Source organism: Equus przewalskii, chromosome 2, assembly GCF_037783145.1.
Source record: "Equus przewalskii isolate Varuska chromosome 2, EquPr2, whole genome shotgun sequence".
Taxonomy (NCBI): Eukaryota; Metazoa; Chordata; class Mammalia; order Perissodactyla; family Equidae; genus Equus; species Equus przewalskii.
The window spans coordinates 15,382,882-15,409,697 of NC_091832.1; the positions used below are offsets into that span (position 1 = coordinate 15,382,882).

Consider the following 26,816-nt stretch of genomic DNA (forward strand, 5'->3'; position numbering starts at 1 on the left):
CTTCCATGTATCTCTTCCCTTAGATTAGGTGCTCCTTAAAGGCCACTAGAACACTGTCCCCAACGGGGATCAGCCTAACACACAGAAGTTATCAATAAGTGTTTGATGAATTTGACTTTCCATCCTTACACTACATAGCTACCACCCATAATAACATAAAAACACTTTTCCATCTTCATTTTCCTTTCTTTTCTGAGGTAACAAACTCAGGCTCCTATAATCTGGGTTTTGTTCATTTAGACAAGTCCCTAAACAGCTTTCATGTCAGTCACTGAAGCAAGGCAAGACAGGTATCCCTGCCTTCAAAATGCAGCGATGGGAAGAATCAAGGATACACAAGTAAGTTCTAGCATATAGTGATTCTGGGCCAAAAGGAAGAGTGTATGTTAGCAGTAAACCTGAGTAATGTAGGGAGGTACTCCCAAGAACCTGAAGTGAGACAGGTAAGTTTGCCTGCTGCAGTAGACATCTGTTTCTGCTGCCTGTCATCCAATCACCCTTGTGGTGGAGTTGACTCCAGGCACGGCCGGTTAAACATCACATTCCTCCAGACACAGTGATTGGTTCCAGAAGAGACGTGTGAGCTAATCTGAGTCAATGAGATGCAATGATTCTTTTGTGTGAACAGTTGGGAAAGAGGCCGCAGTTTTTAGCTGTACTTGAGCCCAGACAGATAGCACCAGTCCTCTTGCACCACAGGAGAAAGAAAGCCTGTCTGTGAATGGAGCCAACACAGACAGAGGGCCAGAGAGAAGCAGGGTTTGAGTCTGTAGGAACCCTGCCTGAAGCCAGGCTTTTCAGTTACGTGAGCCAATAGTCTCTTTCCTTGAGCTGAAATTGACTGCTTAGCTATAAAATCAACCTGCAGTGCATATTAGCGGACATCGATTAAGTCACTTCAAATGTTTTATTGAATTGCTCTGAAGCCACTTGACTTTCCATGGGGTCGGTTGGTCAGGAAAGCCACATACGAACTAGTTAAGAGCACAGGCTTTAGAGGCAGGCGTGCATGGAGTCGACTGCTGGCTTCTTAACCTTTCTGAGCTTCAGTTTCTTCGTTGGTTAAATGAAGATAATAATAGCGTCAATGTGATTTTTTTTCTTGTCTCAAGGCAGATTTTGTGATCACAAAAGACTGTTTGCAGCATCTTAGGTTTTAAATCAATATTAAATTTTTCATCTACAAACTCAAAACCCTGGTTTTATTTAAGATTTAAAAGTTCAGTTTTTACAAGTATACTGTTCTATTTATAAGTTGATTATATTTATATCAAATAATAATTAGGCTTAAGGGGATCTTTTATTATTGTTCAAGTAACTTAGGTAGAACAAACTAAATTCCGTTAAATAATTGATCCCGTTTTTAAACTTATAAACTGTACTTGCATTAAGCATTTTAAACTGAATTTGTAAATTTCACATATTCCCTTTTCATTTCACACCTGTCATATGCCTGATCAATCAGGCTTCATCCTGAATAAGCAAGTCCTTCCCAAGGACTTAACAAAAACTGGTTACTTATATATAAATAACATATGTATCTAGTGGATCTAGTTGTCAAATAGTCCAATACTATTTACAAACAATTAAATTTTCTTACAGCTCACAGGTCTAATCCATCAAATTAGGCTAATTTATCAGATTCTTCAATCTGCCATATTATTTCAGAATTACACTTTAAGTGCCAAACACACACACATATACACACACACAAGCTTGTTTCAAACACAAAAGCATTAATATGGTAGGTTTGATTTACTTGTCATCTCTATTTTAATTCTAAGCCTTTTCAGTTTTGAAAAGCCACTTGCTCACTGAGAAAGAAGTTCTAGCATCTCCAAGGAGTTAGATTACTGGGTCAACAATTCACCATCGTGATAGAGTTACCTCTGGGGGGCCATGTTGAGGGGACCGGCTCAACAATTCATGGCGGTGATACAGTTACCTTCTCAGGAAGGCTGGGGTTCACGTCTTAAAACAAGCTGAGGCTATTGGGTTGACAGTTTATTAACACAGTAAGATCATTATCCGTCAGATTTGATGCTGGGGAGCAGGTTCTGAGCCTTGCAGGCTTCCAGGATGAATCTACCTGAGCCGAATGTGGATACCACGAGCCCTTTTTATAGTCACCGTAACAAGTGTGGACTTCTAGTCCATATCCTCCTCCTGGGTTCAAACTACACCCTCTGTAATTCACCTGGTGCAAATTTGCAACCTCACCCAGGTTGCAAGAGAGGAAACCTCTCATGGTTTGAGTGGGTTCTTGAGCTATCTAAGATATTTTAATGCAGTTGTTCTTTAAAAAGTACGGAGGCCTTTCCACCCTTCTTCCAGGATTCCCATGTAATTGTAGAATTCCCAATAATTGCTCTGGGTGCAGCCTGAGCATCAGGATTTTCAAAGCTCCCCAAGTGGTTCTAACATGCAGCCAAGGTTGAGAACCATTGTTATGTCTTCTCCTCTAGCTCTAGAGACATACGAATTTTATTGCATCAGATCTTGAACACTTCTCATACCTCTCCGTGTCTGCCGCAAATTGTGTTGATTATAGGAAAGTTATAATACAGAACAGTGGTTAAATTTTAGGCCCTAGAGTTAGACTGCTTAGGTTAACCTCAAGTGAATGTCTTGGCTTCTCTGTGCCTTAGTGTCACTATCTGTAAGATGGGGATAATGATTGTACCTATCGCCTTAGGTTTTTAAAAAAGTAGGAATAAGTAGGCATCATATGTGTAATGCTTACTGAACAGCCCCTGCACATATTAGGTGCTCAAGAAATGTTAACTACTCTTATTATCATTATTTTTCATGCAAATGATCACATAATCTGCAAATAAATCTCTTCCTTTCCAATCTTTATACTTCCTCTTTCATATTGTGGTCTTATTATGTTGGTCAGGACCTCCAATATCATGGTGAGTATTAGTGGTGATAGAAGTACCCCATCTTATTGGCCTGTTTAGCTACCAAAGTTAAAGGAAATACCTCTAAGGTTTGGAAGCATACTTGTACTTTAAAGTATGAAGTTTGATGGAGGTTTTGCTATAGATGCTCATTCTTATATGCAGGAATTTCTCTTCTTTTCTTATTTTTGAAGAGGCACTGAATTTTATTGCATGCTTTCCTTGCATCAAGGGAGGTGATCATGTGGTTTTCCTCCTTTATTAAGATGAATTCCATCTTTTGAAAGGACAGTATTAATCAAAGAGGGGAAATTGAGAAGAGGAATTTATCATATAGGAGGAGGAAAAGGCATCAGGGTTAACTAAAAGAAATGAAACTAATTAAGTCAGTAAATTTGGGAGAAACTATTCAGATCAGTCAGACCTTTGGAAGAGAGAGGAAAAAAACAAGGAAAAATTACAGACTGTTTCCATTTTTGCGGCCACAAAAGTGAAGGTTTCAGGAACACAGTGGGTGATTAACCAAGCAGAACTGAAGTCTCAGAGATGCTGCACTGCGTCCCCTCTGTTCTTTGCTGCCCTTTCCTCTTTCCAATTGCAATAGGTGCATTTTCCAGCTTTTTGTTTTTTCTGAACTTTTTATTTTGAAAAATAATCCCGAGGAAAGGTGAGATTATAGCACAACGAATTAATAGCTTATCCATCACCTAGGTTCGCCAGTTGTTAACATTTGGCCACATTTTATTTATGTAGGTATCCATCTATATATTTTTTTATTTTTCTGCTGAACCATTTGAAAGTTCCAGACATCATGACATTTTATGCCTGGATACACAGCATGTAACTTTTTAAGATCAAGAACATTCTCCTACATATCTGTAATACCCTTATCACAGCCAAGAAATATGACATTAATATAATTATATCCAATATACAATAACATACTAAAATTTCATCAGTCATTCCCAAAGTTACCTTTATAACTTTTTTCCTATTTGATCTAAGACCCAATTAAGGATCCCGTATTGCATTTGGTTGTCAAGCCTTTTTAGTGTCCTTTAATCTTTATCTTTAATCTAGAACAGCACACACACACATGTGCATGTGTGCACGCATACACATAGATAGTATTTTATGACTCTACTATTTTTGAAGAATCCAGGGAAGTTGTCTTTTAGAACGTCCCACAGTCTGGATTTGGTCACTTTTCTCCCACAATTAGATTCAAGTTAACCATTTTTGGCAAAAATACTGCATACATGATGTTATGTACTTCTCATTACATCACATCGTGAGGCACATAATGTCAGTTTGTCTCACTGTTGGGGATGGTTAAGTTTGATCACTTGGTTCAGGTCCCAATTTTAAAGGTAACTTTTCCCCTTTGTAGTTAATCAAGTAACCTATGGAATGATACTCTGTGTAAGTATTCTGTTCTGCAACAATCTTTCACCCAATGGTTTTAGCATCCGTTGATGATCCTTACCTGAATCTATTCATTACACTGAAGTTAGCTCTACCTTGGGAGAAGGTCTCGGGAGGCACTTACAAGGGATTTACGCAGAAGACAAAGACATGATGTCATGAAAGAAAAGATTATCTTAGGTCTTTACACTCAAAGAGAGCTTCTGGGTTCTGGATCTATAAAACAGTCAAGTCTCCTGTCGATTTCAATCTAGTCAGTTTAAGTTAGTCACTTATGCGGTTGCACATCTATTTTATCTGTGTGTTGAAATTGTTAGCCTTGCTGTGTGAATGAACGCCAGACATTCGTTCCCTATGTAATTCGGCCTGGATCAGAGTAACTGTCGTCGCTGACTGCTTTGACTGTTCTCCTGGCTTGTGCTATTGCCTGCAAAGAAGTAGTGGGACTAGGTGAAGAAGCCAAAAACAGTGACGGAGTGTCTAATTTTCGAAAATCCGTACATCCCTGGAATAAGCTGTACTTTGGTTGTAATACATTATTTTTAAATTTACTATTGGATTTAAAATTTCATATTTTTATTTAGAATTTTTGCATCCATGTTCACAAATGAGATTGTCCATTCTACTGTTCTTAAATAGTTTTGGCATCAATATTATATTAACTTCTTAAAAATGAGTTGGATAATTTGTCCCCTTTGGAATAACATGTGTAAGTTAAGAATTATCTGTTCCTTTGAAAGGCTAGTAAAAATTCACCAATAAAACAGTCTGACTTCATTGCTTTTAAGGAAGAGACTAGATAAATAAGTTGTGGCATTTCCTCTAATACAATAGTATTCGTACAATAGAGCAGTAAAAGTCAAAGAACACAGCGTCATGCAATAAAGATAAATCTCAAAACCATAAAGCCAGTTACTCTTGTTATCCTTGTTTGTTTTGCTCTTGTGAACAATGCTACTGTAAACATTCTTCTACACGTCTCTTGGTGTGCACGTGAGAGAGTCTCTGTAGGACATTTATCTAGTAGTAGAATTGCTAGCTTGTAGGGTACATGCATGTCCAACTTTTTAAGGTAATGCTGTACTATTTTCCTAGGGGCTTTTCCAATTTACACCAGTATCAGCAACATCTGAAAGCCCCCGTTACTCCATAGTCTAGCTAACATTTGGTATTATCTAACTTTGACATTTGGTGGTTGTCAAATTTGGATTTTATTGTGGTTTCAACCTACATTTCCCTGATTTCAAATGAACCCGAAAATTTTTTCATGTGTTTACGGGTTACTCGTGCTTTCTCCTGAGTGAAAATACTCCTCATTTCTTTGTCCATTTTGCTAATGGACTTGTCTTTTTCTTATTGATTTATAGAAGTTATTTATCTATTCTAGATATTAAATCTTACTCAGTTTTATGTGTTGCAATTATTCTTTCGGTTTGCCGCTCATCTTTTTGCTCTCTTTATGTGAATAGAAATGCTTAATGTTCACGTAGTCACATTTATTGATTTTCTTCCTTTTGGTTTATTCTTTTTTGGTTAGATTAAGAAACATTTTCCAATCTTGCAGCCACAAATACAATCTTCCATATTGTCTTCTCTAATAGTTTTCTTTTCCTATGAAGGTCTTTAATACTCTAGGAATTGATTTTTATGTATATTGTAAGATAGGGATCCAGTTTTATTTTGCCTCTAATCGATAATCAATTGTCCAAACACCATTTACTTTAGAGAGTCTGTGGTTTGTTTTTTCTTTTTAATTTTCAATTTTGAAATAATTTTAGATTCACAGGTAGTTGCAAAGAAAGTCAAGAGGCCCTGTATAGCCTTCACCCATTTCCCCTCGGTGGTTATTGAGTTGGAAAAACTCAGTTTCCTTCTGTTTATCCTTTACTCTCATACCACTGCCACACTCACAACAGTTCTGATACCAGAGGTGAGGGATGGGGGCGGGGGGGGGGGCGGCGTTCCCCAGAACAGGCAGTTCTCTGCTACACCACCTGGGTTTCCTACAAATTAACTCAATTCTGACACTATCTGCCTGGACATAGCACCAGAACCCACAGGTTAGGGGCTCAGTCCCACGAGACTGCTTCCACTTCAGATGCCAATCGCGAGCAGTAGGTCTCCCAGCTACCCGCAACGTCTGTCCGACTTGGCTACAAAACTGAGTTCCCAAGACCTCCTCCTCCTTGGATTCCATTATTTGCTAGAGTGGCTCACAGAACTCAGGGAAATACTTGCTTATGCTTACTAGTTTATTAAAGGACATGATAAAGGAGACACATGAACAGCCAGTGAAGATACACGTAGGGCAAGGTCTGGAGGGTCCCGAACGCAGGAGCTTCTGTCCCTGTGGAGTTAGGGTATATCATCCTCCTGGTACATGGATGTGTTCACCACCATGGGAGCTCCTCAAATTCCATGCTATTGGGATTTTTACGGAGGCTTCCTTATGTAGGCACGATCAGTTATTCACTCCATTTTCCATCCCTCTCCTTTCTGAAGAGAATGGTGGGTGAGGCTGAAAATTCCAAGCTTTTAATTATGACTTGGTCTTTCTGGTGACTGGTCCCCATCCAGAGTCATCTCAAAAACAAAAGACACTCTTATCACCCGGGGAATTCCAAGGGTTTCAGGAGCTCTGTGTTAGGAACTGGAGTCAAAGACCAAATATTAGAACAAAAGATGCTCTCAGTGCTCTTATCACTTAGGCAATTCCAAGGGTTTTAGGAGCTCTGTGCCAGGAACCAGGACAGAGACCAATACATATTTTTTCTATTTTCTCACAATCATTTCTTACATAATTATCATACACTATCAAAGCCAGGAATATGATATTGGTACAGCGTATGTGTATAGTTCTGTGTTATTTTTTCACATGTGTATATGTGTGTAACCACCAGCACGATCAAGATGCAGAACTATTCTATCACCATGAAGAGCTCCCTTGTGCTATTCTTTATAGTCACACCCCTGTCCCCTCCCTCGCTCATCTTTTTATTCTCTTAACACTGTCTTTCAAAGACCAGAAGTTTTGAGTAATAAAACTTTTTTTAATAAAAAATGGGCAGATATTTGAACAGACACTTCTGTTCAGATGATTTATGGATACTGAATAAGCACGTAGACAGATCTGCAGTATCATTAGTCACTTGGGAAATGAAACTAAAACACAATGGTACACTTTTCTAAAGATTGGCACCTGAGCTAACATCTGTTTTCAATTTTTTTTCTTTCTTCTCCCCAAAGCCCCCAGTACATAGTTGCATATTCTAGTTGCAGGTCCTTCTGGTTCTGCTATGTGGGACACTGCCTCAGCATGGCTTGATGACTGGTGCTCGGTCCGCGCCCAGGATCCTAACCAGTGAAACCCTGGGCCCCGAGGCGGAGTGTGGAACTTAACCACTTGGCCACGGGGCCAGCACCCACAAAACAACTGTACATACTGTACGATTCCATTTCTATAAAATTCCAGTAAATGCAACCAAATCTACAATGACCAAAGCAGATTCAGTAGTCACCTGGAACCAAATGGAACATGAAGATGAGAGGGATTTTGGAGGATAATGGATATGTTCATTATCTGACTGTGGTGATGACTTTACGGGTGCATACGTGTGTCAAAACTTATCAAATTATACATTTTAAATGTGTGTAGTTCATGGTATGCCAATTATACCTCAATAAAGCTGTCAAAAGCAAACAACCCATTAAAGATTTATTTCTTGCTCATGCGTCATGCCCATCATGAATTGGCTGGAAGTGTTTTCCCCATCCTCCCTCTGGGACCCAGGCTGACAGAGAAGGCCTGCCTGGGCAGTCTCGATTGCCGTGGCAGAGGGAGGCACAAGCAGGTGGCAAAACACACTGATTCTTAGAGCTCCCACCCAGAAGTAATAAGGCCACATCTAAGTTTTGAGGCTTTATTAGGTGCTCATGGCTTCAGGATTATTATATATTCCTGTTGAATTGGAACTCATCATTACATGGCCTTTTTTTTAAACCTGGTAATAATACTTTTCCCTTTATAATCTGTGACTTCTCATATTAACATAGCTACACACAGGCCCCTTTTTCTCTTATTTTTGGTTAGTAATTACTTGAGTTATCTTTTTGAATCCTTTTAACTTTAACCTTTCTGTGTCCTTACATTGCATTTGTTTGTTTATTTATTGTGGTAAGAACATTTAACATGGGATTCACCCTCACCAAATTTTAAGTATACAAACAGTATTGTTACTCTGGGCACTACGTTGTATTATTGTTACTAAAGGAATTGTATTGTCTCTAGTACTTATTCACCCTGCATGACTGAAACTTTATAAGTAGAATCACGAAGTATCTGTCCAACTATGACTGGCTTATTTCGCTCAGCGTAATGTCCTCAAGGCTCATCCATATTGTTGGACATGGTGGGATTTACTTTTTTTTAAGGCTGATTAATATTCCATCGTATGTATATACAACATTTTCTTTATCTACCCCACATTGATGGACATTTAGGGGCTTTCCATACCTTGGCTATTGTGAACAATGCTGCAATGCACTTGGGAGTAAAGACATCTCTTTGAGATCCTTCTTTCAATTCTTTTAGACAGATACCCAGAAATGGGATTGCTGGATCACATGGTAGTTCAATTTTTAACTTTTTGAGGAATCTCCATACTGTTTTCCACAGCAGCTGCACCATTTTATATTTCTACCAACAGTGCACAAGAGTTCCAGTTTCTCCACATCCTCATCAACACTTGTTTTGTTAATAGTGGCCATCCTAACAGGTGTGAGGTAACATCTCATTGTGGTTTTGATTTGCATTTCCCTCATGATTAGTGATGTCAAGCACCTTTTCATATACCTGTCGGCCATTCGTATGTCTTCTTTGGAGAAACGTCTATTCAAGTCCTAACCCATTTTTTAATCAGGTTTTTGTTTTTTTGCAATTGAGTTGTAGGAGTTCGTTTTATCTTTTGGCTATTAACCCCTTATCAGATATAGGGTTTGCAATATTTTCTCCCACTCTATAGGTTACCTTTTCATTTTGTTGACAGTGCCCTTTGCTGTTCAGAAGTTTTTTATAGTTTGATGTTGTCCCTCTTGTCTATTTTTGCTTTTGTTGCCTGTGATTTTGGTGTCATATCCAAGAAATTACAAAGACCAGTGTCAAGAAGATTTTCCCTTATGTTTTATTCTAGGGGTTTTACAGTTTCAGATCTTACATTTAAGTCTTTAATCCATTTTGAGTTGAATTTTGTGTATGGTGTAAGATAGGGGTCTAATTGCATTCTTTTGCATGTGGATACCCAGTTTTCCCAACACTATTTGTTGAGGAGACTATCCCTTCCATTGTGTATTCTTGGCTCTCTTGTCAAAGGTCAGTTGACTGTATACACGTGGCCCTCTATTCTGTTCCATTATTCTATATGTCTGTCTTTATACTGATATCATACTGTTTTTATTACTGTAGCTCTGTAATATATTTTGAAATGAGAAAGTGTGATGCCTCCAGCTTTGTTCTTCTTTCTCAAGATTGCTTTGGCTTTTGCGAGTCTTTCGTGGTACCATGTGAATTTCAGGATTTTTTTATTTCTGTAAAAAATTGCCAAGATTTTGATGGGGATAGAATTGAACCGATATATCACTTTGGGTGGCATAGATATCTTAACAATGTTATCTTTCAATGCATGAACATGGGATGTCTTTCCATTTATTTGTGTCTACTTTAATTTATTTCAGCATTGTTTTATTGTTTTCAGTGTATGAGCCTTTTGCCTCCTTGGGCAAGTTTATCCTAAGTATTTCATTCTTTTTGATGCATTATAAATGGGATTGTTTCTTAATTTCCTTTTCAGTTAGTTCATTGTTGGTCTATAGAAACGCAACTGATTTTTGTATGTGGATTTTCTATTCTTCAACTGAATTTGTTTATTAGTTCTAACAGGTTTTTTTTTTATGTAGAGTCTTCAGGGTTTTCTACATATAAGATCAGATCATCTGCAAACAGAGATAATTTCACTTTTTCCTTTCTAATTTGGATGCCTTTTATCTATCTATCTATCTAATCTCTGTAATTTCTCTGGCTAGGACTTCAAGTACTATGGTTGAATAAAAGTAGTAAGAGTGGGCATCCTTGCCTTGTTCCTAATCTTGGAGGAAAAGCTTTCAGCTTTTCACTGTTGAGTATGATGTTCCCTGTAGGCTTTTCATATATGGTCTTTATTATGTTGAGGTACATTGCTTCTATACTTAGTTTGTTGTGTGTTTTTATCATGATAGGATGTTGAGTTTTGTCCAATACTTTTTCTGCAAAGTTGAGATGCTCATGTGATTCTTGTCCTTCATCTGTTAGTGGTATATTACATTTATTGATTTTCACACCATGCATCCTGGGGATAAATATAACTTGGTCATGATATATAATACTTTTAATGTGCTCTCAAATTCTGTTTGCTAGTATTTTGTTGAGGATTTTTACATCATGTTCTTGAGGGATATTGGTCTGTAGTTTTTTCTTTTCTTGTAGTGTCTTTCTTTGGTATCAAGGTAATGCTGGCCTCATAAAATGTTTGGACATGTCCTTTCCTCTTCAATTTTTTGGAAGAATTTGAGAAGCATTGGCATTAATTCCTCCTGAAATATTTGGTAGAATTCTCCTATAAAACCATCTGATCCTGGACTTTTCTTTGTTGGGAGCATTTTGATTACTGATTCAATCTTAATAGTTACTGATTTGTTCATATTTTCTATTTCTTCATGATTCAGTCTTGGTGGGTTTTATGTTTCCAAGAATTTATCCATTTCTTCTAGGTTATCCAATTTGTTGGAGTATACTTGTTCATAGTAGTCTTTTATGATCCTCTTTGCTTCTGTGGCATTAGTTGCAATGTCTCCTCTTTCATTTCTGATTTTTGTTATTTGAGTCTTCTCTTTTTTCTTACTTAGCCTAGCTAAGGGTTTGTCAATTTTGTTGACCTTTTCAAGAAGTCAATTCCCAGTTTTGTTGATTTTTTCTAATCTCTATTTCATTTATTTCTACTCTAATCTTCAGTTATCAGAAGATAACTTTGGGTTTAGTTTTTTCTTCTTTTTCTAGTTCCTTGAGGCATAAAGTGAGTTGCTGATTTGAGATCTTTCTTCTTTTTTAATGTAGGCATGTTCTGCTACAAACTTCCCTCTTAGTGTTGCTTTTCTATATCCCATAAATTTTGGTATGCTGTGTTTTCATTTTCACTTGTCTCAAGATATTTTATGATTTCCCTTGTGATTTCTTCTTTCATCCATTGGTTATTCAAAAGTGTTTTGTTTAATTTCCACATATTTGTGAACTTTCCAATTTTCCTTCTGTTGCTGATTGCTAGTTTCATTCCACTCTAGTCAGAAAAGATACTTAGTATGATTCCAATCCTCCTAACTTTGTTAAGACTTGCTTTGTGGCCTAACATGTGATCTATCCTGGGGAATGTTCCACGTGTACTTGAGAAGAATGTGTATTCTGCTGATGTTGGGGGAAATGTTCTGTATATGTCTGTTAGGTCCATTTGGTTTATTGCGTTGTTCATGTCACCTGTTTCCTTATTGATCTTTTGTCTAGCTGTTCTACCCATTATTTAAAGTGGGGTATTGAAATATCCTACTATTATTGTGTTACTATTTTTCTCTTCAGTTCTGACAATGTTTGTTTCATATATTTTGGTGCTCTAATGTTAAGTGCATATATATTTATAATTATTATATCTTCCTAGTGAATCGAGCCTTTTATCATTATATAATGTCCTTCTTTGTCTCTTGTGACAGTTTTTGACTTAAAGTCTATTTTATCTGATATAAATATGGCCACTTTTGCTCTCTTTTGGTTACTATTTGCATGGAATCTTTTTTCTTCTTTAGACTTTCAGCTTATGTGTGTCTTTATATGTAAAGTGACTCTGTTGCAGACAGCATATAGTTGGGTATCATTCTTTGGTTTTTTGTTTTTAAATCCACCCAGCCACTCTATGTCTTTCGATTGAGGAGTTTATCCCTTTATATTTAAAATAATTACTAAAAGGGAAGGAGTTACTATTGCCATTTTGTTCATTTTCTGTCTTGTAGCTATTTTGTCCCTTTTCCTCTCTTTCTGCATTCCTTGTGTGTGTTGGTTTTTTGTATTGACCTGCTTTGATTCCTTTTTCATTTTTTTTGTGTGTATCTTCTATAGGTATTTTGTGTGTGTGAGTGTGTGTGTGTGTGGTTACTATAGGGCTTACACAAAACATCTTCTAGTTATAATAATCTATTTTAAGCTGATAACAACTTCAATCATATACAAAACCCCAACTCTTTTGCATCTCCCCACCTTCCATTTTATGTTACTGATGTCACAAACTACATCTTTATACAAACTGTGTTCATTAACATAGTTTTATAGTTAGAGTTATTTTTACTCATTTATCTTTTAAATCCTATACTATAAGTGCTTTTTGGAACACCGTTACAATATTACAATATTCTCTATTTCTTTATATTTTTACCTTTACCAACAGCTGTATATTTTCCTATGCTTTCATGTTTCTGTCTAGAATCCTTCTGTTTCAGCTTGTGGACTCCCTTTGAGATTTCTTGTAAGACATATCTAGTGGTGATGAATTTCCTCAGCTTTTGTTTTTCTGGGAAAGTCCTTATTTCTCCTTCATTTTGAAAGATGGTTTTTGCAGGTAGAGTATTATTGGTTGGCAGGCTTTTCCTTGCAGTGCCTTGAATATATCATCCCACTCACTTCTGACCTGTGGGGTTTCTGCTGAGAATACATTGATAATTCTATGGGTGCTCCCTTGTATGTAGCCAGTTGCTTCCAAGATTCTCTCTTTGTCTTTGACTTTTGACAGTTTGATTATAATGTGTCTTGATGAGGCCTCTTTGGATTCATCGTACTTGGAGTCCTTCGACCATCTTGAATTTGAATGTCCATTTCCTTCCTTAGTTTTGGGAGTTTTTTGGCCATTATTTCTTCAAATAAGCGCTCTGCCCCTTTTTCTCTCCTTGCTTCTTCTGGAACTCCCATAATGTATATATTGGCCTGCTTTATAGTATCCTATAAGTCCCTTAGGGCTTTCTTCATTTTTCTTCATTCTTTTTGGCTTCTGTTCCTCTGACTTGGTAATGTCAAATGGCCTGTCTTCAAGTTTGCTGATTCTTTCTTCTGTTTGATGAAGTGTGATGTTGAACCCCTCTAATGGATTTTTCAGTTTCAGTTAGTGTATTCTTCAGTTTCAGAATTCCTGCTTGCTTCTTTTTTATAGTTTCTATCTCTTTGTTGATATTCTCATTTTGTTCATGCATCATTATCCTGATTTTCTTATGGACTGGCTTCAGGCAAGGGAAGACCCTCAATAATCAGCCTAGCTAGAGATTCTGAGGACCTGTGAAAACTTTTTGGTGGATACAACTTCTCTGAGCTTGTGTAGCTATTTCCCAATCAGAGAGGTTTGCTGGTTTCTTTTTCAGGTGGTTTCTCTTTCCATAATCTCTTGCTCCCTCTGGTGTCTGTCCGTGGTACTGCAGGTTCTCTGGTGCCACGGCACCAAGCCACCTGACACAGCAGCATCGAACAGTATGTTGTGCTCAGTGGCATCTGAAGTATTTTGGCTCCCCATCAGTACTCCAAATCAGATGAGACAGAAACCACTCCCTCTGGCGGCCCTCTGCAAAGCCAGAACATTGGATGCATGATCTGCTTTTCTCCCCACCTTACCCGCCACCCTCCCAAAGAACAACCCAAACTGAGCTGTGACGGCCTATGGGTTTCTGGAGTTCTCATAAAGGTATTTTGATCCATACATTGTTGTTAAGTCAGTGTCTCTGTTGGAGATGAAGGCTAGGACTTCCTATCACACCATCTTGCTGAGATCATGGCCTTATCTCTTTCTTGTAGTGTGATATTTCATTTCTCTAAAGCAGCATCAATTATTGCACATGTTCCAATTTTGGAGATGTTAAAATGTGGGGGAAAAAATGACCAATGGTAAAAGTAAGACACCATATATGATAAGATGGGCCACAGTCATGTTATGGAAGAAATTCACTTCTAAGTATTAGTTAAGGTGAAAGGTTAGGATGTCATAAAAAAGACCCAACAAAGCAGTGGCTTGGAGTGCAAAAAAGTGTGTTTCTCTCTCACTAAGGGTTGTGAGGTGAGCAGGGTAGCATTGCTACATGATAAATTCAAGAACCCAGTTCCTTTTATCCTGTTGCTCTGCCATCCACTAGGATGAAGTATCTGGGACATACTTGTACTAAAAATGATTCATTGTTTATCTGAAATTCAAATTTAACTGGGTGTCCTATGTTTTATCTGGTAAGGCTACACTAGGACATTGTATAGTCTTCAGTCATCAAAGCTGGGTTCCTGCAGGTTACAGCTGGTGAAAAGGGAAAAGAAAGTGAAGTGAAGGCATGCCTGCTTTCCTGAGGCTAGACCCAGAAACGTCACATACCATTTCTGCTCATTTTCCATTGGCAAGAACTTAAATCATATTATTATACTTTACTGCAAAGGAGACTTGGAAATGTTGGTTAGTTAAGTGCCCCCCAAAATGGGTGAACAGATTTTGAAGGACAATCATCAGTCTTCATCATAAAAACCTCTTGGGCTGATCTATGTCTTTTATTTATTCTTTCCATATCTTTGTATTTTTGCTCTACATTTTAGGGGCTCTTTTGATTTGATCTTCCAAGTTGTCTCTTGAATATCTTATTTTAACTATCATATGTTTAATTTCCAAAAGCTATTTCTTAGTTTCTAATTGTGTCTTTCCACTAGCAACCTTTCTTGTTTTATAAAGGTCATACCTTCCCACATCTTCCTGAGGATAGAATCAGAATTTTTAAATATTCTACTGTGCCATTACAATTTGCTGTTGTCCGGAGTCACTTATTCTGTTTATCTTGTCTCTTTCCCATACTTCTAGCTGTCAGCACAATCCTGGTGCTCCTGGTTGCCTGTTTATGGAATAAAAGATCAAGTTGATTAATCTCAGTAATTGAACTGGTTTCCACTGTTGCTGTATCTGTTTCCCTGAGAGACAGCCCTGTTAAATAGTAAGAATGAGTGAGGTCTTCTGGCAGGCTTTACTGTGGGGTGAGTGGGTGGGCAATTCTTGGGGGAATGGGTCGGGGGAGGGTTTGTAAATGTCAGAATGACAAAAGTTTTATGCTGGGATGTCAACATCACACTAAACACACTCAGTTCTCCTGGAGATTTATTGGATTTCTATAGAATGAGCCTTCCGGGTTTTTGCTGTGTGTGTGTGTTTGTGCGTGTGTGTGTGTGTTTGTGCGTGTGTGTGTGTTGTTTGCCTAGAGGTGAGTGCCAGTCACTCTCCCTCCTGGAGGTAAGTTGGGGAGTGACTGGTGTCAGCTTCTGCACAGAAAGACCTTCTACAGACTCTCCAGTTTTTAAGTCTACTTTTCATGTCTGTCCTCAGGACTTGCTAATTATAAACTCAGAGCCTCTCCGGGATTTTGCCAGGAAGACTGGCTCTCACTGCCATTGCCTATGTTCTGGGCTATGGTTCCTCCACTCTGTTGAGCTATCAATGTACGTCATCTACTTCTAGAAATTTGTTGAAGTCTATGTACCTGCCACCCATCTTCCCTGCCATTTTCTTTGCTGTTATATTCCTTTTCCGTCATTTTAGTGGGGTCTCAGAAGGAAGAGGAAACAATCACTGGTGCTCAGACTACTCTCTTGAACCACAAATATGTTTGCGTGCTTTGCAAATCTCCAAGGGTATTTGTTTGTTTATTTTTGCAACTGCTTCATGGGGTGGGTTTATGCTGTTAAATGGTGAGGCGTTTGTTCTGCTGAGCTTTTTGATGTGTTTGTGTATGCAAATTGACATCGGGGCTGAGGAAAGCTAAATAGCTTTTTCTTCTTATTGAGGTAGCATTGGTTTTATAAACTTGTATAAATTTCAGATGTACATCATTATATTTTGGCTTCTGTATAGCCTACATCTTGTTTACCACCAAAAGTCTAGTTTCCATTCATCACCATACAAATGTCCCCCTTCACTCCTTTCATCCTCCCCCGACTACACTTCCCCTCTGGTAACCACCAATCTGTTCTCTATATCTATGCATTTGCTTGTTGTTGTTTTATCTTCCACATATGGGTGAAATCAAATAGTACTTCTCTTTCTACATCTGACTTATTTCATTTAGCATAATACCCTCAAGAACCATCCACATTGTCGCAAATGGCAAGATTTCATCTTTTTTATGGTTGAGTAGTATTCCACTGGGTGTATATACCATATCTTTATTAATTCATCTGTTAATGGGCACTTAGGTTGTTTCCAAACCTTGGCTATTGTGAATAATGCTGCAACGAACACAGGGATGCATATATCTTTTCGAATTAGTGCTTTCATGTTCTTTGGATAAATACTCAGAACTGGAATCACTGGCTCATGTGGTTCTATTTTTCATTTTTTGAGGAATCTCCATACTGTTTTCCATAGTGGCTACACCAATTTACATTCCCACAGCAGTGTTACAAGGGTTCCCTTTTCTGCGCATCCTCTCCAACACTTGTTATTTCTTGTCATTTTAATAATAGCCATTCTGACATGTGTGAGGTCATATCTCATTGTAGTTTTGATTTAAATTTCCATAATATCTCTTCATGTGCCTGTTGGCCATCTTTATATCTTCTTTGGAAGAATGCCTGTTCAGATTCTCTGCTCATGTTTTTTATATTGGGATTGTGATAGTTTACAACATTGTGAAATTTCAGTTGGACATGATTATTTGTCAGTCACCATATAAGTGTGCCCCTTCACCCTTTGTGCCCAACCCCTGACCCCCTTCCCCCCGGTAACCACTAAACAGTTCTCTTTGTCCGTGTGTTTGATTATCTTCCACATCTGAGTGAAATCATATGGTGTTTGCCTTTCTCTGTCTGGCTTACTTTGCTTAACATAATACCCTTAAGCTCCATCTATGTTATTGCAAATGGGACAATTTTGTCTTTTTTATGGGTGAGTAGTATTTCATTGTGTGTGTGTGTATATATACCACATCTCCTTTAGCCAGTCATCAATCAGTGGGCACTTGGGTTGCTTCCACATCTTGGCTACTGTGAATAATGCTGCAATGAGCATAGGGATGCATAAGTTTCTTTGAATTGTTGATTCCAAGTTCTCTGGATAAATACCCAGTAGTGGGATAGCTGGGTCATAAGGTATTTCTATTTTTAATTTTTTGATAAATCTCCATACTGTTTTCCAGAGTGGCTGCACCAGTTTGCATTCACACTAGCAGTGTATGTGTTCTGTTTTCTCCAAAACCTCTCCAGCATTTGTTATTGGTTGTCTTGGTTATTATAGTCATTCTAATGGATGTAAGATGATATCTTAGTGTAGTTTTGATTTGTATTTCCCTGATGATTAGCAGTGTTGAACATCTTTTCATGTGCCTATTGGCTGTCTGTATATCTTCTTTGGAGAAATGTCTGTTCACATCATGCACCCATTTTTTTATTAAGTTGTTTGTTTTCTTGGTGTTGAGTTGTGTGAGTTCTTTATATATTATGGAGATTAACCCCTTGTCAGATATATGATTTGCAAATATTTTCTCTCAATTGGTGGGTTGTCTTTTCATTTTGATCCTGGTTTCCCTTGCCTTGCAGAAGCTCTTTAGTCTGATGAAGTCCCACTTGTTTATTTTTTCTTTTTGTTTCCCTTGTCCAAGAAGACATGGTATTTGAAAAGATCCTTTTAAGACTGTTGTCAAAGGGTATACTGCCTATATTTTCTTCTAGAAGTTTTATGGTTTCAGGTCTTATCTTCAAGTCTTTAATGCATTTTGAGTTTATTTTTGTGTATAGTATAAGATAATGGTCTACTTTCATTCTTTTGTATGTGGCTGCCCAGATTTCCCAACACCATTTATTGAAGAGACTTTCCTTTCTCCACTGTCTGTTTTTAGCACCTTTGTTGAAGATTAACTGTCCATAGATGTGTGGTTTTATTTCTTGGCTTTCACTTCTATCCCCTTGATCTGTGTGCCTGTTTTTGTACCAGTACCATGCAGTTTTGATTACTATGGTTTCGTAGTATATTTTGAATTCAGGGATTGCGATGCCTCCAGCTTTGTTCTTTTTTCTCAGGATTGCTTTAGCTATTCAGGGTCTTTTGTTACCCCATGAGAATTTCAAGATTCTTTGTTCTATTTCCGTGAAGAATGTCACTGGGATTCTGATTGGGATTGCATTGAATCTGTAGATTCCTTTAGGTAATATGGACATTTTAATGATGTTTATTCTTCCAACCCATGTGCCTAGAATATCTTTCCATTTCTTTATGTCATCATCAATTTCTTTCAGTAATGTCTTATAGTTTTCATTATACAGGTCTTTCACCTCCTTGGTTAAGTTCATCCCAAGATATTTTATTCTTTTTGTTGTGTTTGTAAATGGAATTGTGTTCTTGTGTTCTCTTTCTGTTAGTTCGTTATTAGAGTAGAGAAATACAAGTGATTTTTGTAAGTTGATTTTGTACCCTGCAACTTTGCTATAGTTGTTGATTATTTCTAATAGTTTTTCAATGGATTCTTTAGGGTTTCCTGTATGTAAAATCATGTTGTCTGCAAACAGCAAGAATTTCACCTTTTCATTGTCTATTTGGATTCCTTTTATTTCTTTTTCTTGCCTAACATCTCTGGCCAAAACCTCCAGTACTATGCTGAATAAGAGTGGTGAGAGTGGGCACCCTTGTCTTGTTCCTGTTCTCAGGGGGATGGCTTTCAATTTTCCCCCACTGAGTATGATGTTGGCAGTGGGTTTGTCATATATGGCCTTTATTATGTTGAGGTACTTTCCTTCTATACTCATTCTATTAAGAGTTTTTATCATAAATGGATGTTGGATCTTGTCAAATGCTTGCTCTGTATCTATTGAGATGATCATGTGGCTTTTGACCCTCATTTTGTTAATGTGGTGTATCACATTGATTGATTTGCAAATGTTGAACCATCCCTGTGTCCCTAGTATACATCCCACTTGACCATGGTGTATAATCTTTTTAATGTATTGCTGTATTTGGTTTGCCAATATTTTGTTGAAGATTTTTGTGTCTATGTTCATCAGTGATATTGGCCTGTAATTTTCCTTCTTTGTTTTGTCCTTGTCTGGCTTTGGGATCAGGGTGATATTCACCTCATAGAATGTGTTAGGAAGTGTTCCATCTTCCTCAATTTTCTGGAAGAGTTTGAGAAGGATAGGTATTAAATCTTCTTTGAATGTTTGGTAGAATTCTCCAGAGAAGCCATCTGGTCCTGGACTTTTATTTTGGGGGAGTTTTTTTTATTACTGTTTCAATATCTTTACTTGTGATTGGTCTATTCAGATTCTCTATTTCTTCTTTATTCAGTTTTGGGAGGTTGTACAAGTCTAAGAATTTATCCATTTATTCTAGATTGCCCAATTTGTTGACATATAGTTTTTCATGGTATTCTCTTATAATCCTTTGTATTTCTGTGGTATCCACTGTAATTTCTCTTCTTTCATTTCTAATTTCATTTGAGCTTTCTCTCTTTCTTTCTTAATGAGTCTGGCCAAGGATTTGTCAATTTTGTTTATCTTCTTCAAAGAACCAGCTCTTTGTTTCATTGATCATTTCTACTGTCTTTTTTGTTTCAATTTCATTTCTTACTCCTCTAATTTTTATTATTTCCCTCCTTCTACTGACTTTGGGCTTTGTTTGTTTTTCTTTTTCTAATTATGTTAGGTGTAGTTTGAGATTGCTCATCTGAGATTTTTCTTGTTTGCTAAGGTGAGCCTGTATTGCAATGAACTTCCCTCTTAGGACTGCTTTTGCTGCATCCCATACGAGTTGGTGTGGTGTGTTTTCATTTTCATTTGTCTCCAGATACTTTTTGATTTCTCCTTTGATTTCTTCAATGATCCATTGTTTGTTCAGTAGCATGTTGTTTAGTCTCCACATCTTTGTCCCTTTCCCAGTTTTTTCTTGTAATTGATTTCTAGTTTCATAGCATTATGGTCAGAAAAGATGCTTGATATAATTTCAATCTTCTTAAATTTATTGAGGCTTGCCTTGTTTCCCCAAATATAGTCTATCCTTGAGAATGTTCCATGCACACTTGAGAAGAATGTGTAATCTGCTGTTTTAGGATGAAGTGTTCTATATATATCTATTAAGTCCATCTGGTCTAGGTTTTCATTTAAATCCACAATTTCCTTGTTGACTTTCTGTCTGGATGGTCTATCCATTGTGTAAGTGGGGTGTTGACATTCCCTATATTATAGTGTTGTTATTAATATTTCCTTTTAGTTTTCTCAGTAGTTGCTTTATGTACTTTGGTGCTCCTGTGTTGAGAGCATAGACATTTATAAGTGTTATGTCTTCTTGGTGGAGTGTCTCTTTTATCATTATATGCTGCCCCTCTTTGTCTCTCTTTACCTGTCTTATCCTGAAGTTTACTTTGTCTGATATAAGTATGGCAACATCTGCTTTCTTTTGTTCATTATTAGATTGGAGTATCATCTCCATCCCTTCACTCTGAGCCTATGCTTGTCTTTGGAGCTGAGATGTGTTTCCTGGAGGCAGTATATGGTTGGGTGTTGTTTTTTAATCCATCCTGCCACTTAGTGTCTTTTGATTGGAAAATTCAATCAATTTACGTTTAGAGTGATTATTCATATATGAGAGCTTAATGCTACCATTTTATTGCTTGTTTTCTGGTTCTTCTGCATTTTCTTTGTTTCTTGTCCCACATATTTCAGACTACTAATTTGGTTAGGTAGTTTTCTATGCTGGTTTTCTTAGTTTTAGCTTTATTTATTATTTTTGTCTCTGTTCTAATTATTTTTTTAGTGGTTACCATAAGGTTTGTATAAATAAAACCTTGTAGAGGAGACAGTCCATTTTCTGATAGCCTCTTATTCCTTAGACTAAGCTGATTCCATCTCTTTCCTCTGCCCCTTCTAAGTTGTTATCGTTACATCTTATGCTATCTTGTGTTGTGAGTCTGTGGTTAAAATGACAAGATTATATTTATTTTTGGTGTTTTCCTTCCCTTTATCTTTAATGTTACAGTTAAGTGTTTGCTAACCTGTTCTGATAGAGAGCTATAATTTTCTGATTTTGTCTATCTATTTATCTCCTTCCTCAGGGTTTTGTAACCTTTTTTTTTTTTTTCAAGTATGAGGACCCTCTTGAGGATTTCTTGTGTGGGGGGACTTGTGGTGATGAACTCCCTTAGCTTTTGTTTATCTGGGAAAGTTTTTATGTTTCAATCATATCTGAAGGATATTTTCGCTGGATAGAGTATTCTTGGCTGAAAGTTTTTGTCTTTCAGAATTTTGAATGTGTCATTCCACTCTCTCCTAGCCTGCTAAGATTTCTGCTGAGAAAACTGTTGAAGGCCTGATAGGGGTTCCTTTGTAAATTGTTTTCTTCTGCCTTACTACCCTTAATATTTTTTCCTCATCATTGACTTTTGCCAGCTTTACTACTATATGCCTTGGAGAAGGTCTTTTTACACTGATAATGTTTGGAGATCTATTGGTTTCTGTCACTTGTATTTCCTGCTCCTTCCCCAGGTTTGGTAAGTTCTCAGCTATTATTTCTTTGAACAAGCTCTCTGCTCCATTCTCCTCCTCTTCTCCCTCTGTAATACCTATAATTCTTATGTGGCATTTCCAATTGAGTCAGATATTTCTTGGAGAATTTTTTGATTTCTTTTTAGTTGTAGTTCTTGCTCCTCCTCCATCTGAAGCATTTCTATATTTCTGCCCTCAAGACTGCTGATTTGTTCCTCCATAATACCAGCTTTATTGTTCAAGGAGTCCAGATTTTCCTTTATCTCATCCATTTGCTTTTCATCTCCAACATTTCTGATTGGTTCTTCTTTATAATTTCAATCTCTTTTGTGAATAATTCCCTCTATTCATTAAATTTATTCCTGATTTCATTGAACTGTCTATCTATATTTTCTTTTAACTTATTGAGTTTTTTATGATAGCTATTTTGAATTCTCTGTCATTTAGATTATAAATTTCAGTGCCTTCAGGATTGATTCCTGGGTACTTATCATTTTCCTTCTGGTCTGGAGATTTAATATATTTTTCCATTCTGCATGACAGCATGGATTTGTGCCTCTGCATAGAGATAGTATTTGGCCACAGCTTCCACTTGCCATCACTGGGGGGAGGGGTGGGAGCTGTGTAATCTGAGCCTACCAGGATCCCCATCAGCTGTGCCTGACCGAGCCTTGTCCACTCCTTGGGATTGCAGTGGCCCTGTGGGGTCTCCCATCAAATGGCAAAGCAATCATGTGGGTCTCCGGAATGCTGCCACCTGCTCCCACAGTCCCACCCAGATGTGCTCCCCACTTCAGGACCACAGCAGTACTATGGATGTTCACGGTAGCTGGGGCTTGTTTGCCTAGACTTGCAGCTCCACTGCCATCTGGTCCTAGGTTGTACCAGCTATTGTGCTTGGTGGGCACAGCCTCCCCACTGGGACCAAGCCAGAGCCACTCCCTAGGATCATGGTGGGACTGTGCACTCTGCCACCGGTCAAGAGAGTGATCACATAGGGGCTCAGGGCTGCTGCCACATGCTATCAAAGTCCTGCCAAGCCAAACTCCCTCCTTTGCAGCTGCAATGGCACTGCAGGCATTTGCAGTAGCCATAGCTCATTCACCCAGCCTCAGATATGCTGCCATCTGCTCCTAGGTCTGCGCTTAGGTTGCACCAGCTCTTGTGCTTGGTGGGCGGGACCCCCCACTGGGTCCAAGCCAGAGCCACGCCCTGGGACCACAGTGGGACTGTGGGTTTTCCCTCTGGACCAGACAGTGATCATGTGGGAGCTCAGGGCTGACATCACATGTTTCCACAGTCACGCCAAGGTAGACACCCACTCTTGGGGTCACGGTGGTGGTATGAGCACTTCAGCCAAGAGAGCAGTCACATGCAGGTACTGGGCAGCCTGGGGACCAGAGAGTGCTCACCTATCTCCACCATCTCCCTGGGGGTAGTCCATCCACCTCCAGATGTATAGCTGGATGGGTCTCTCAGGCATCTTGATGTGTTGTGTGGCTATCCTCCATTGATCAATGAATGTCCATTTAGTTGTAGCTCAAAGGAGGAGAGACAAAGAGAACTGCTCACTCCACCATGTTGCTGATGTCACTCCTCTGCTCATTTTAAAATTGGGTTGCTTTTGTTGTTAAGTTGTATGAGTTCTTTATATATTTTGGATATTAACCTCCTATCAGATACGTGATTTTCAAATATCCTCTCTCAACTGATAAGTTTTCTTATTTTGTTAATGGTTTCCTTTGCTGTACAGAAGCTTTTTGTTCTGATGTAGTCCCATTTGTTTATTTTTTCTTTTGTTTCCCTTGCCTGAGGAGACATATCCAAAAAGATATTTCTAAGACGAATGTCAAAGAGCATACTGCCTATGTTTTCTTCTAGTTTTCTGGTTTCAGGTCTTATATTCAAGTCTTTAATCCCTTTTGAGTTAATTTTTGTGAATGGTGTAAGATAGTGGTCTACTTTCATTATTTTCCACATGGTTGTCCAGCTTTCCCAACACTATTTACTGAAGAGACTTTCCTTTCTCCATTGTATGTGCATTGTATCTCCATTCTCCATTCTTTGTTGTAAACTAGCTGTCCATAAATGTGTGGGTTTATTTCTGGGCTCTCAATTCTGTTCCATTGATCTCTATGTCTGTTTTTCTGTCAGTACCACACTGTTTTGATTACTATAGCTTTGTAGTATACTTTGAAATCAGGGAGTGTGATACATTCAGCTTTCTTCTTTTTTCTCAGGATTGTTTTGGTTATTCGGAGTCTTTTCTTGTTCCATATAAATTTTAGGATTCTTAGTTCTATTTCTTTGAAAAATGTCATCAGGATTTTGATAGGGGTTGCATTGAATCTGTAGATTGCTTTAGGTAATATGGACATTTTAACTATGTTTATCCTTCCAATCCATAACCATGGAATAATTTTACATTTCTTTAGGTCTTCTTCGATTTCTTTCAACAATATCTTATAGTGTTCCATATACAGGTCTTTCACCTTGGTTAAATCTATTCCTAGGTATTTTATTCTTTTGTTGCAATTGCAAATGGGATTGTATTCTTGATTTCTCCTTCTGCTAGTTTGTTGTTAGTGTATAGAAATGCTCCTGATTTTTGTATGTTGATTTTGTATCTTGCAACTTCAGTACATTTATTTATTATTTCTAATAGTGTTTTTGGTACATTCTTTGGGGTTTCTATATATAAAACTATATCATCTGTTTTACTTCTTCCTTTCCAACTTGGATACATTTTATTTCTCTTTCTTGCCTAATTGCTCTAGCTAGGACTTACAATACTATTCTGAATAAGAGTGGTGAGAGTGGGCATCCTTGTCTTGTTCCTGTTCTTAGAGGGATAGCTTTCAGTTTTTCACCATTGAGTATGATGTTAGCAGTGGGTTTCTTATATATGGCCTTTACTATGTTGAAGTACTTTCCTTATATACCTTTTTTATTGAGAGTTTTTGCCATAAATGGATGCAGAATCCTGTCAAATGCTTTCTCTGCATGTATTGAGATGATCATGTGGTTTTTATTTTTCACTTAGTTAATGTAGTGCATCTCATTGATTGATTTGTGGATGTTGAATCATCCTTGCATCCCTGGAATAAATCTCACTTGATCATGGTATGATCCTTTTAATGTATTGCTGTATTCAATTTCCTGTATTGAACAGAATTCAATATTTTGTTGAGGATTTTGCATCTACTTTCATCAGTGATATTGGCCTGTAATTTTCCTTTTTCATGTTGTCCTTGTCTGGATTTGGTGTCAGGGTAATATTGGCCTTGTAGAATGAGTTAGGAAGCATCTCGTCGTCTTCAATTTTTTGGAATAGTTTGAGAAGGATAGAAATTAAATCTTTGAATGTTTGGTAGAATTCTCCAGAGGAGCCATCTGGTCCTGAACTTCTGTTTTTTGGGAAGTTTTTGATTACTGTTTCAATCTCTTTACTTGTGATTGATCTATTCACATTCTTTATTTCTTCTTTATTAGGTTTTACGAGGTTGTATCATTCTAAGAATTTATCCATTTCTTCTAGGTTATCCAATTTGTTAGCATATAGTTTTTCATAGTGTTCTCTTATAATCTTTTGTGTTTCTGTGGTATCCATTGTAATTTTTCCTTTCATTTCTAATTTTATTCATTTGAGCCTTCTCTCTTTTTTTCTTAGTGAATATGACTAAGGGTTTGTCTTCTTAAAGAACCAGCTCTTAGTTTCATTCATCCTTGTTATTATTTTTTTAGTCTCTATTCATTGTTTCTGCTCTAATTTTTATTATTCCCTCCTTCTGCTGACTTTGGGCTTTGTTTGTTCTTCTTTTTCTAGTTTTGTTAAGGTGTATTTTAAGATTACTTATTTGAGGGGTTGGGCCCATGACCAAGTGGTTAAGTTCCGGTGCTCTGCTTCAGTGGCCCAAGGTTCACTGGTTTGTATCCTGGACACAGAACTACATGAGAAGCATGCTCATCAAGACATGTTGTGGTGGCTTCCCACCTGAAGGAACTAGATTGACTTGCAACAAAGATATACAACTATGTACTGAGGCTTTGTGGAGGAAAAAAAGAGGAAGATTGGCAACAGATGTTAGCTCAGGGTCAATCTTCCTCACCCAAAAGGAATTCATTAAAAAAATAATAATAAGTATAAAGTTCTCTCTACCTGGACTTTAAAAAAAAAAAATTACTCACGAGATTTTTCTTGTTTGTTGAGGTAGACCTGTATTGCTACAAATTTCCTTCTTAGAACCACTTTTGATGCATCCTATAAGAGTTAGTATGCTGTGTTTTCATTTTCACTTGTTTCCAGGTATTTTTTTTATTTCTTCTTTGATCCAATGGTAGTTCAGTGGCATGTTGTTTACTCTTCAAATATTTGTGACTTTCCCAGCCTTTTCCTTGTTGATTTCTAATTTCATAGCATTGTAGTCAGAAAAGATACTTGATGTGATTTCGGTCATCTTAAATTTATTGACACTTGACTTGTTTCCCAACATATGGTCTATCTTTGAGAATGTTCCGTGTGCACTTGAGAAGAATGTGTATTCTTCTGTTTTGGGATGGAATGTTCTATATATATCTATTAAGTCCATCTGGTCTAGTTTTTTATTTAAGGCCACTGCCTCCTTGTTGACTTTCTGCCTTGATGATCTATCCATTTATGTAAGTGGGGTGTGAGGTCCCCTACTATTATTGTGTTGCTGTTAATTTCTCCCTTTAGGTCTGTTAATAGTTGTTTTATATACTTTGGTGTTTCTCTGGTAGGTGCATATATATTAATAATTGTTATGTCCTCTTGGTGGAATGTCCTTTTATCGTTATATAATGCCCCTCTTTGTCTACCACTCTTTTTTATCTTGAAGTCTGCTTTGTCTGATATAAATATGGCTACACCT

General features: G+C 37.5%; 1 protein-coding gene across 2 annotated transcripts in view; it reads right to left on the minus strand.

Annotated features, from left to right (window-relative positions):
- Nucleotides 1–6,559: 6,559 nt before the first annotated feature.
- ZNF691 (zinc finger protein 691) overlaps nt 6,560–26,816 on the minus strand; it is a 31,232-nt gene continuing 10,975 nt past the window's right edge. The window contains exons 2-3 of one of the 2 annotated variants that reach the window (XR_011532928.1): nt 15,150–15,299; nt 6,560–6,911 (exon numbers count right to left, since the gene is read on the minus strand). The gene's annotated coding sequence lies outside the window, so the exon portion shown is untranslated. Of the gene's footprint in view, nt 6,912–14,935; nt 15,300–26,816 lie in introns of those variants that run through there. The other variant, XR_011532926.1, reaches the window with a different exon arrangement.